Source organism: Falco naumanni, chromosome 7 (genome assembly GCF_017639655.2).
Source record: "Falco naumanni isolate bFalNau1 chromosome 7, bFalNau1.pat, whole genome shotgun sequence".
In the NCBI taxonomy this organism is placed as follows: Eukaryota; Metazoa; Chordata; class Aves; order Falconiformes; family Falconidae; genus Falco; species Falco naumanni.
This window is the reverse complement of record NC_054060.1, coordinates 5964899-5971910: the sequence shown is the minus strand read 5'-3', so window position 1 is coordinate 5971910 and position 7012 is coordinate 5964899. Positions and strand designations below refer to the sequence as shown.

General features: G+C 47.7%; 1 non-coding gene across 1 annotated transcript; it reads right to left on the bottom strand.

The window, feature by feature from the left end:
• Positions 1 to 6755: 6755 nt before the first annotated feature.
• Positions 6756 to 6827, bottom strand: TRNAQ-CUG. The gene has a single exon. It is a non-coding gene; the product is annotated as a tRNA-Gln (tRNA).
• Between the last annotated feature and the right edge of the window lie 185 nt (positions 6828 to 7012).

The window sequence follows — 7012 nt, the reverse complement described above, 5'->3', positions numbered from 1 at the left end:
TTTCAGTCTGTCAAAGCCGTAAGCTGTAATTCTGCACAGTAGAGAGACAAGATTAATGACTAATTGTAATCGAGAGTGCATTTTAAACCAGCCAGATTTTTTGATCAGTCCAGGCTTCACAACCAAAATGATTCTATGATTCTATAAAATGTGCTCTGCTCCAAATATCTTGCACATCTTCCTCACTGCCCAACTGGCTACTGAGAAGAATCTTATCCCAGAAGGTTTGCTCGAGCACATGAGATGCATTTTTAGCATTCCCAAAGGTGCGCGTTCTCACAGAGCTGAGAGTGCAACCTGTCTGACAGCAGCTTTCCAGAGAAAGGAGCAGGAAAGAGGCAATGGGTGATGAGATTAGCCCCCATGGAAGGCGGCTCCTGCTTGGAATATCAACACATCTTTTCAGTCTCTCTTGTTGTGACTGTTTGTGCTTTTATCAAATTTTCAGTTTGCTTCTTCAGCTACGGGACCAGATGGCTCCCATGCATAATGCACTGAATCATGGCAAGGCTTGAGGTATTTGTTATGTATAACAGCAAACACATGCGCTGGACCAGGTTAAACTCTTTCACAGTTAGCATATGGTGCATGCTGCATATGGATGGTAGTACAGCAGGTATCTATATATACATACAGTCAGGAGATTGGAGTATTTTTTCTTCTTTCAGGTTGTCAGGAAAATGACTGTCATACCTTCAACACAAATAGCAAGAAATAGAGGCAGTGCAGTAACACATGGCAGAGGACAGATGCTAGGCACTTCCTGTGATGCGCAATGCCTGATGGCAAGGAATCCTGGTGGGCCAAGGACAGGAGGCTCTCGTTCCCCCTCTGATTCCCCCTTGCAGCTTGTGATTAAACTGGTGCTGACACCTTGCCCAGAGCCTATTTGCACAGCCAATAGCCATGGGCAGTACTCCTGGCCATGAAGCACCTACTGAAAAAGGAGATAACCTCATTGTTTGAGAGCATCTTTGCCTCTGGCATTTTTTAAATAGACAAAACCTCCTGATTTTGTCCTCACTTGCCTTACATAGATCTGGGGTAGACTGAAGATGTGGCATCCCTGTGAAACTGGAGTGAATGGGAGGGGTGTTTGCAAATGCAGCAATCGCTGCTTGGCGAAGGGCGGGGTTCATACAGGATGGGATTTGTGCTTCAGGGACAAGACCATAAAAATCACCCGATAGTCCTCCCTTGCTGATATATTGCAAAGACCCATTTCTGAGCGCTGAAAGACACCAGAATAATGAAAGATGCTTTTTAGATACCAAGGAGGTGACTGTTGTAGAGAATTCTAAACTGTCATGCTGGGACTCAGTACAAGTAACAGATCCCAAGGTGGTTGAGGGATGTCCCAAATAGCACGCCTGGATACGCTCTGGGTCGCACAGTGAAGGAGCAGCTGAGCAGCCAGCCACTTTCCAACGGCCATGCTCCACCCAAGTATTTTCTGGAATGAAAAAAATTCTCCTTTGGCTATTTTTCAGTCTGCTTTTCTTCGTATGTGTTTGACATGCCCTCTGTGTTCGGAGTGACAGGACACCTCATGAGCGGGTGCTGTGCTGGCCTTTGCACACAGGCGTGAGCGCTGGCAAGCAGCGGGACACCCATCAAGGACTGGGACAGTGACCAGGAATGTCAAAACTGCAGCCTGTGCAGAGTGGCTCTGATGAAGGTTAACGCGTGTTGCCACCACCTTTGAGGTCAGCATTGGGCTCACTTTAGCAGCCCTATAAATAGATGCCCAAGGTTGACTGAGAAGAGGCTTTGGCTCTGATGGATCTGGTTTAGCATTCCCAAGAGAGGAAGGCAAATTCTTTTCCTTTTTCTCTTCTAGCCTCTAACCTTGAGTCGGTCTCTGTGGGAAACATTAGTGGCATTTGCCAGAAGAGCTGCCGCTGTGAGCCAGATGTCCTGCTGTGTTGCACAAAGCATATGTACCTGCAAACCTAGACCTAATTCCACTAGAGACTGAAACTAATTTCTCACTGGCAAAACTAGGGAAAAAAACCAAACAAACTTGAACCTAATTGCTTGGAAACAGTCGGACACCTAGTGGATTTATAGGGAATATCTTTGGGATTATGAGCAACATTTTGTCATTTTCTTGGCAAAACCAACTACGAATATATTTAGAGAGGAATCATTGTAAAATCAGGGTTTCTATTTAATAAATTAATCTTGTTATAACTGTTACAGCCTCCGGTTTGCCTGAAGAAGTTATTGCGTTCTCTAAAAAACCAACGAGCTTTGTTTGAATGACAAAAAAAAAGAAAAAAAAAAAGAAAAAAAAAAGATGAGGAGCTGGATGGTTCCCAAGGTCTGGGAACAGGAGGAAGGGTATACTGCCAGATCAAAGCCATCCCAGTTGTTCCATCTGACAGCTCTCTAATGATCTTAATGAGCAAAGTTTTATAGTCTCAGCCTGGCTCCCCGGATAATTGTACAGCTTCACAACAAGCATTGCCACGCTGAGTACAGCCAGCCAGCTCTGTTGGTTGTTTCAGCAGTGAATGAATTGGCCACAGAAATCAAACTGCCTTCTTCATTCCCCAGGGCTGATCTTTTGAATCCAAACTAGAATAGGATGTGATGTGATAATGCTTGCACTGCTGTCGTTGACATTGTAGCTGTCTGGTAGCAACACCAACATCAAGCAGATTTTGACCCTTGATAGGAAATAAAACCCTGTAGTAGGGTGTAGTAAGAGGAAGATTTTGAACCATGTCACAGAAATTATATCTTGGCTAGAAATTATCCTGAAGCTGCCAGTATTATCTCGCTAATATGTCTCTGGAGGCAGCAGACACAGACAAGGAGATGCGTGTTGAGTCCAAAATGGATGCAGGAAACTGATGACTTCATTTTGACAGTCATCACAAGAAACACCAAGTCATCAGGTCTGTTGCATTCAATTCCTCCTCCCAAAGCATACTGAAAATGTTCCTTCCTTTCTTTTTACGGTAATATTGTCCTAGTGAAAAAATGTCTCCAGAAGATGGTTAATTTTTCTAGAGCTGCTCCTTTCCCACTCTTTCTTCAGTGCTACCGAGATCCCTGGAGAACAGCAAAACCAGGATGAGGTTTGATTTTGGATAGACCTCTGTTCAGATCCAGGTCCTTTTTTATTCCAACTCCAGGGTTAGGAAAGAAAAGGCTCATACAGAAAATAAATTGATTGAGTCCAATTGTTCTTATATATTATTTTCTTCTTAGAGCTGTAGAACTAGAAAAAGAATATCGTGGATACTGCAATTCAAGTGAGTTATCAACTGAAAAATCCCTATTGACTCTATGCATTTTCATTACTCCTACCTCTGGCATGGAATTACCTGAAAAACAGAACTCCTTGTATATCATAGACCCTTTCATTTGGTCCAGGGTTTTAAAAAGAGAGGTGTTTTGGTTGGTTTTTTTTTGAAATTATTATTTCAGTGGATGGATTTTATACTTAAAGGCATTTTTTTTCTGACTGACATGTCAAACTGGGGGTAGTGAGTGCTGAGAGTATGCTTTTCTCTAATTTAGCAGCTGGATTGGAAAGCTTGAATTATCTCTGCATAATTGCAATGATTCATGGATTGTTAGAAAATTGCAAAGTATTGATTGGATTTCCCCCTTAGGAAATATTTCTCCTCTGATAAAACAGAGTAGGTTCTGGGGCTTTTGTCCTTTCTGCCTTCTGCCCTGGGGAAGCCAGGGGCTCCTTTCATCTGGGAAATGGGAATTTGGGTCAACAGCCATTCAAGGGCGGTTTTGAATTATTGTGATTTCCAGTTCCAAATCTTTCCCTGAGTTTTGCAAAGTGATGAGCTTTGCAAAGTGTGAATGGGGATTTCAGAGTCAGAAAAGCTGGGACCAGCAGCAAATACTGGCCATGCCCGTTTCACATTCTTCTGTTTCCATGTCAAATACCACTGGTGTGTTCTGCAGAGACCTTGACCTCATTGTGGGAATGCTATAACCTTCAAAAATGGTGGCAAATTTTCCACTTTATTAGGCCAGGATTTCTCTTGGGGTCTCAGGAGCTGGTGGCAGGAGGGAAGTGAGAGAATGAAGTGAGAATCAGGCACGGGGAGAGCCTGGTGCACAGTGCCTGGGGCTGAGCAGTTCTGAGCTGATAGCCCTGACACACATCTGCACGTTAATGGTGCTGCCGAGGCAAAAGCTGGGGCCTTTTTGGCAGCTGCTGTATGAATTTCCAGGACAGAACCATAAATATGCAGTTATGACTGTGACCTCTGCTTCTTTTCTTCACTAAATTGAACATCCAAGGGCCAGCTGAGTATCATTCCTTGTCTCTGCTCCAGTTGCTTGGAACGTGCTGCCTCCGCAAATGGTTGTGTCCAAGTACAAACTGAAGAATTACGAGACGGCGCTAATTCAAGGTTTGCAATGAATTTAGTGTTCCCGCAAGGATGACACTAATGGCAATTAATGCAGCAGAAACGCCAGCGCTGAATGACTGTTCTCACATTAAAAGCTGTCAGTCGAAGAGCACACTGTCCTCTGTTATTTCAGGCCTGACCTCTGCTTTTTGGCCATGTTTCATAGGCATGGCAGGTGTCCTAGGCCATCCCGTAACTACAGCAGCGTGCTCCAGGTGGGGACACAAAGGAAGAGCAGAGCAGCCAAAACCGGCCAGCGCTGACAGCAACATTTCCTGAGGGTTTGTACATTCTCATCTGGGGCTTGCTCGAACAGGAACAAAATTAACCCAGGGCTGAACAGAACGGAAGACTTCTACTCCTGGAGCTCCCTGCTAGTCCAATGCTATCCTCATGCCCCGCTGTGTGTTGGTTCCTGTTTAGATGCAATATTCTTTCTGCTGTTTCGGTTTTCACCATGAAGAACCTCATTACCAACGATCAAACACATTTAAACAGGCTTAACTAGAAATAACCCCTGCTGCTGCTCACATACATGGCAACCTGCAGAAATGTTTGTTACACTGCACAATTGGCAAAAACGCTTCTGCTTCGTAATGTCTTCACGTTCAGCCAGTGACAGCGGTACAGCAACGTAGGGACTGTGTTTTTCAGCTCACCAGAAAAGACGCCGTCCTCACTTTGTGCTCTAAAGTCTTGCATAGGATGAGCCAGTTCCAGATGAGGAACGTCTGCAATTTGGTGCAAGAGGAAGTAACGCTTACGTATATGAAAGATGTAAATAAAGGGTGTTTCCAGGCTCACAAACAAAATCCAAAACACAAAAAGGAGAACAGCTCTTACAGGAGGATAACTAAAAATAGTTCATTTGTGTTATTTTTATATCTTTACAACTAATAACAATCCTGGAGAATGTAACCAGGCCTGAGAAACACAGACTGAAAATTAATAGCTTTTAAACAACCAAATTAAATGGAGAACTGCAAATAGGATGTGAGATGAAAACCTTAACTACAGGGTTATAAATATACCCCAGCCTCTACACATACAAGTATCTATTGTCAATTTTAATGCACTACTGAGTGTGGTAGGATTGCCAAGGGTGGCAGGAGCAGGATGAGCATTTTCAGACTCAAGATTTTGGGTGTTCTGGGTTCATCTGGAGATAAAAAGGATGAATCCAAAGATGACGCGGACTCCTGCAGACCTCGCTGCTATGCTACCAGAGTGCTTTCTGCTCCTGCAAGGCCTGGCCTTGCAATGCCATTACGGAACTGGCACATGCAATTATTTGTACGGGACACATGGAGCAGGGTCCTGGGGATGCGAAGCCCCGAATGCTTGGTGGGTTTTGTGTACCCTTGAGAGGCTGGAGGTGCACGATCTGCCAGGGGTGCTGGCAGCAGGACACGTGCTGAGCCCAGACCCCGAAGCTCCAAGCTCGCCCCGGTGCTCCCAGAGACTCCCCACCAGCAGCACTGTGCTCCTGCGGCGCGAGGCACTGTGGTCACATCACGTGTCGTTGTTATTAGCGCTTTGTTTTCCCTGCTCAGAAGCTCCAAGGCAGTGTGGACTATTTATTTTTAAATGCAGAGGACCACGTTACGGTTCATTATTGCTCCAGCAGACAGTAAGGGATGCATGTGCTGCTGCCAATGCCCAGGGGTTACTTTCCGCACCCAGGAGCGACAGCAGAGCCACCGACTGTGGGGAAGGTGCCCGTCCCGCTGCTGCTGGCGGCAGGCTGGTGGCAAAGACCAGTTTTAAGGGCTTCGGTTTAATCACCTGGATGCAAGTGCTGTTTTTTATCCTCTTCTGTTTAGGTCTAAACACTGTGCCCAGGGAAGCCAGTGACACAGCTGGTGTCTCCCACGGCACAGGGCAGCTGCGGGGCCCTCGCGGGTGGGGATGCGCGGGGCGGGCAGCGGCATGGCAGCGGGGCAGGGGCCTGTGCTTACGGCCTGTTTGCACCTCCAGAGCTGAAAGAGCGCGTCGCCACCTCTGATGCCTCCACCAGCTGCTCCATCAGCTACACACGCCGCTCTCAGCCCATGCAGGAAAGATCTGTGAGACCCGGGGGGGTCCTGCCCGTCTGTCTCAAGCTCCGCCGCGGCTGCAGGCAGCGCTGGGGTGGAGGCCATGGCCAGGGTCGAGGCCAATGCCAGGGTGGAGGCCATCGCCTTCCCCCGCAGGCAGGAGACAGGCACCCGCACGGCGCTGAGGGGAGCGCTGGTGGGTGCCAGCCGCGAGCAGCGAGGTGAGGCTGTCACACCTCGGTCCGCGAGGGGCACGACTGGCCGTAACTGAGGCAGAGCAGCTCGACAAAACCTCAAAAGGGAAAGGCCGTGAGGAGAAAAAAAGATCAGGTTCCACCGAGATTTGAACTCGGATCGCTGGATTCAGAGTCCAGAGTGCTAACCATTACACCATGGAACCGCTCTGCCAACACCCCCTCCCGCCCAGCACTAGTCCCTTCCCCGCGGCCCCGGCGCTCCTGCCGCAGCCAGCCTGCCTGCCTGCCTGCCTGCCTGCCTGCCCGCCCGCCCGCCCCCCGGCTCTCCCCGCTGCGGCTGCTCCCCGCGGGCTCTGCACACCGCCCACGCCCCGCTGCCCCTCGCCGC